Source organism: Zea mays, chromosome 8 (genome assembly GCF_902167145.1).
Source record: "Zea mays cultivar B73 chromosome 8, Zm-B73-REFERENCE-NAM-5.0, whole genome shotgun sequence".
Taxonomy (NCBI): Eukaryota; Viridiplantae; Streptophyta; class Magnoliopsida; order Poales; family Poaceae; genus Zea; species Zea mays.
In genome coordinates, this window is record NC_050103.1 from 128283021 (window position 1) to 128287833 (window position 4813).

Genomic DNA, 4813 nt, shown 5'->3' on the forward strand with positions numbered 1-4813 from the left:
ATTGAGTGACTGCCCACACAGTCTCGAGTGGTTGTACTTATCATGAGTACAGGTAGTGAAAGATGACAAACCGGTCCTTATACGAGGGGACAATCCTTCTGCTCACGCCTAAACCAGCTGAGCCATCACCTTAGGCCCTCCCTTAAACCAGGGAGTCCCTGATCATCCCTACTCAAAGGTGATAAGGGTGAAAACCCTTCATCATACACATTTTGAAAAGCATTTTCTTTTGAAAAACTCACACCTTTTCTCAAATCATCTGTAACAAATATATTAAGGATTGATTGCGGCAAGCGACTTGGGTGGCCATAATAACTTGTCTCAAAATCATATCATGCATAAAATAACAGGCTGAGGGTTGTGGTTGAAAAATCATAGGTAATTTATGCATCAAAGGGATCCAGTGAGCTTGCTGTGCTTATTCGGGAAAGGGGGAGGAGAGCTCGCGGAACTGGCTTCTGGCTCCACCGCCTGGCGTAGACTTGCAGATCTGGCCTCCACGAGACGACATGAACGCTCCGATAACAGGAGGGTGGACTGGAGGCGAAGCGACACTATGCGTGTAGCCGACATAGCGGAGTAACTGAGTGGGTGGGGTGTTTTCCTTGGCTGAGGGTGTTGAGTGTGTGTGGAGAGGGAGAGGGTAGCTGGGTGTACGTGGTGTAGCACAGTGAAGTTCACTGTTGGTGAGAATAGTGACGAATGAATCGTCTGACTTAGTATGAACAGGAGAGTTATAGGCAGAATATGGGACGAGAGTATTTTGGGAGTTTTCTGGAATATGAACCATGCTTAAGGGATGACATGGTTGGATAGGGAATAGTTTGATAAGAATTTAGAAACGAGAATTATTGGAATCTGAGTTTGGAAGCCTGGTTCGAAGGAATCTCAAGTTAAGCGTGCTCAACTTGGAGAAACCTAGGATGGGTGACCAGATGGGAAGTTCCCACTGGAAGGAAAATCACAGTCACCGGAGTTTGTATAACTGGAATATGGGTCTGGCTGGTCTTAGGTGGACTGGACAACATGATGGATGAGTAGTTGAAATTTGGGGTGATTTGATGATCGATGAATAGTAACGGTGAATAGTAACGGTAAATAGTGACGGTAAATAGTGACGGTAAAATAGTAACGGTAAATAGTAACGGTAAAATAGTGACGGTAAATAGTGACGGTGAACGAACGATGAACGATGAATAGGAACTATGAACGAACGATGAACGATCGAATGATCGAACGAACGGACGATCGGAATTTCGGCAGCATAACGGCAGGAAAAAGATTATTTGGACGAACGAACGGACGAACGATCGAACGATCGGACGAACGGACGAACGAACCATGAACGATCGGGCGAACGATCAAACGATCAGACGCACGAACGATCGGAATTTCGGCAGCATAATGGTAGGAAAAAGATTATTTGGACGAACGAACGAACGAACGATCGAACGATCGGACGAACAGACAAACGAACCATGAACGATCGGACGAACGATCAAACGATCGGACGAACGAACGAACAAACTAAGAACAGGGGACGAACGATCGAACGATCCTTGTGCTAGTGTGTGCTTGTGTGGAACATGGAGTGGGTGTGTGTGGGGGGGAGAGAGTTGCCATGAAATGGCTTGGGGTGGGATGAGAGGAAGCCCTTGCCCCTCTATTTATAGCCATGGTGGGGGGATTAGGGGGAGGGATGAGAGGATTAGTGGGAGGATGAGAGGATTAGTGGGAGATTAGCATGGATTTGTCTTATATGAGTGTAATTAGCTTGTAGAGCTCACCGTATGACACCGGAGGCATACATATATGTATGAGCATGAGAAAGGTTATGAAGAAAATATTTGTGGTGGCTTGAAAAATGATTCTGAAGGTATTTCTTAGGAAGAAAATACTTGGAGATATATCGGTGGAATATTTGGGTAGTATTTCTGAAAGAGTTTGAGGGTGATCACTGGGGAAATATTTGTAGGATATTTTGAGGAGGATTTTAGAGAGAATATGGACCACTAAATTTTACTTGCTGATATCAACTTGCAAACAAACATCTTGAAACAAAATTTGAAATTCATTTTGAATTTAGAGCAAGTTTGAGAATATTTCAGAATTTGAATTTTTGGGATGCTGCATCGTCCCAGTCGGAGATCTACGTAGGAGGCAGATGCTCCAGCCAGGCCCGGGCAGCGTCGGAGAGGAAAAGGGGGAGGTTGCGGATGATGAGGTTGTCGTCGTCCATCCCTCCCAACTGGCACGCCAGCCGGTAATCCAGAAGCCACAACTCCGACCTTGTCTCCCCTGAGTACTTGGTGATGGTGGTCGGGGCTCGGAACCGGGCCGGGAACGACGCCCGTCGTATGGCCTGGCTGAAGTCTCGCGGACCTAGTGGTTCGGGCGAGGGGCTTCGATCCTCCTCACTATCGTAGCGTCCTCCGCGCCTGGGGTGGTAGCCTCGATGCACCCTTTCCTCGAGGCGGGCTCGACGGTCGCGGCGGTGTTGTTCGCTGCTGAGGCGGTCCGGGGCTGCAGGCGTCCCGTCCCGTGTGCGCTCGGTGTGGACCGAGGCCTCCCGCATGCATCGGGAGGACGTTGTGCGATGCCCCGAGGGGCACCCTCGCCTTCGGGAGGCAGAGCTTTCGGCTCGTCGGACTGCGGCATCTTCCAGGAGATCCTTGAGTTCGCCCTGGATGCGTCGCCCCTCGGTGGTGGATGGCTCCGGCATTGTTTGAAGTAGCATCGCCGCTACAGCTAGGTTCTGGCCGGCCCTGCTGAAGGCCGGGGGCAGCCCTGCCCTGGCATTGTCAATGATACGGCGCTGGACGTCCCGGGCTCGATGACGCGCTCCTCCGGCGAGTGCTCGGCCTGCCCACTCCTGCTCGATGTTTTGTCGGAGCTGCACAAGCCACCCTGCTTCTTCGTCGAGCTTGGACTGCATCTCGCGGAGTTGCTCGAGCTGTGTGTCCTGACCCCCCGCAGGGACTCAGACCACAGCTAGCTCTCGCGGGACCTCAACGCAAGACGCAGGCGCAGGGGCGGCGTCGTTCTCTGGCATGTCGAGGCGGTCGTCTTCGTCGTGATCCCCCTGATCTATGTGGAAACACTCGCGACTTGGGTCGTAATCCTCGTCGTCAAGGCTGCGGCCATCGTCAGAGCAACCGGAGAGGTAGTAGTCACATGCGGACATGAAGTCTCGCATGGCACTGGGATCACTAAGTCCGGAGAAATCCCAACCGAAGTCGGGGTCGTCCTCTTCCTCGAAACCCGTGGGTCCGTAGGTTGAGACGGCCGTTAGTCGGTCCCAGGTTGACCACATATGGTACCCTGGAAGGTCAGGATATGCCCTCGCGAAAGCGCTCACCGAAGCGGGGTCGCTTGGTGGATCGAAGCTGAATCTAAAGGGAACAGGGTAGAAGACTGATGGTACCTCCTGGTCGATGGACGGTGGTGAAGTCGCATCGGGGACAGAGTGCGTCGTTATCTCAGGTGCAAGACTAATGTCCGACAAGTCCCTCGCAAGGGTGTCGGCACCATCAGTTCGCTTGGGGTTGGCACGTTGCTGGGAAGCGACACCCGTCGTTGTCTCAGGTGCGAGGACAGCACCCGACATGTCCCCCGCAGGGGTGCCGGCGTCGTCGACTCGCTCTGGTCCGATAGCCGACGAAGTGCCGCCCCATGCCTGGCCACGGTTGCACTGTCTCCTCATCCTCCGGCGAGGAGGGTGGCGGGGCAAACCCGGGTGTTCCTCTTCTGCCGCGGGGAGATGTCGTCGTCGAGTTCGCCGCCGCCGGGCGAGCCGACGACCGTCGTCGTTGTCGTGCTGCAAGGGGAGGAGTACCATGTCGTAGCTGCCGTCGTGGGACATGAACTCGAGACTCCCGAAGCGGAGCACCGTCCCGGGCTGGAGAGGCTGCTGAAGGCTACCCATCTGGAACTCAACGGGAAAGTATTTGTTAACACGCAGCAGGCCCCTACCTGGCGCGCCAACTATCGGCGTTTTGGACCCGCGAGGACCGTCAACCGACTAGTGAATTTGTCGTTGTGTGTCCCTGCCCAGATGGGTTGATGCAAGATGAAACACAAGAGGAGGGTAGAGGCTTATATTATCTTGCACCAGGGTGCTCGTAGTAGGGGTTACAAGCGTCGCGAGAGAGAGAGCGAGCGAGCGAGAGAGAGAGAGAGAGGGTCTGGCCCTGAGGTGAGCTGTATGAGTTAGCCTCCTTAGCGTCTCTCCCACTCTGCCTGCCTCTGTTCGCCCTTCTTCCTCGCCTTTTCTCTTCTGCCGCCCTTTGGAAGGCCCTGGACATCCCCTTTTATAGATACAAGGAGATGGCCCAGCTGTACAATGGGAGTGTAGCTATGTGCTAATGTGGCCATCAGAGAAGTGCCTGAGCCCTGTATATGTGCTAACGTGGCTGTCGAAGAAGTGCTTGAGCCCTGTAGAAGCGTAGCTGACGGTGCGGCCCGGGGTCCTACTGACGTTTCTTTGCTTTCGTAGAGGGTTGAGAACAATCCAACGTCATGGACGCACGCGGGGAACCATCATTACCTGTTGCCGGAGTAATCTAGATGGGACATTGGTCTTGTTCCTTCGTAGCTTGAGGCAGCTAGCTAGGGGTAGGGTAATGATGTATCCCCTATGGCGCGGTCGGTCCGAGCCCGAGGTCGGGCGAGGCGGAGACCTTCTCCCGAGGCCGAGGCTGAGGCCTGAGGTCGGGCGAAGCGGAGACCTTCTCCCGAGGCCGAGGCTGAGGCCGAGGCCTAAGGTCGGGCGAGGCGGAGCTCCCTGTTGCGCCCGAGGCTGAATTTGGGGGAG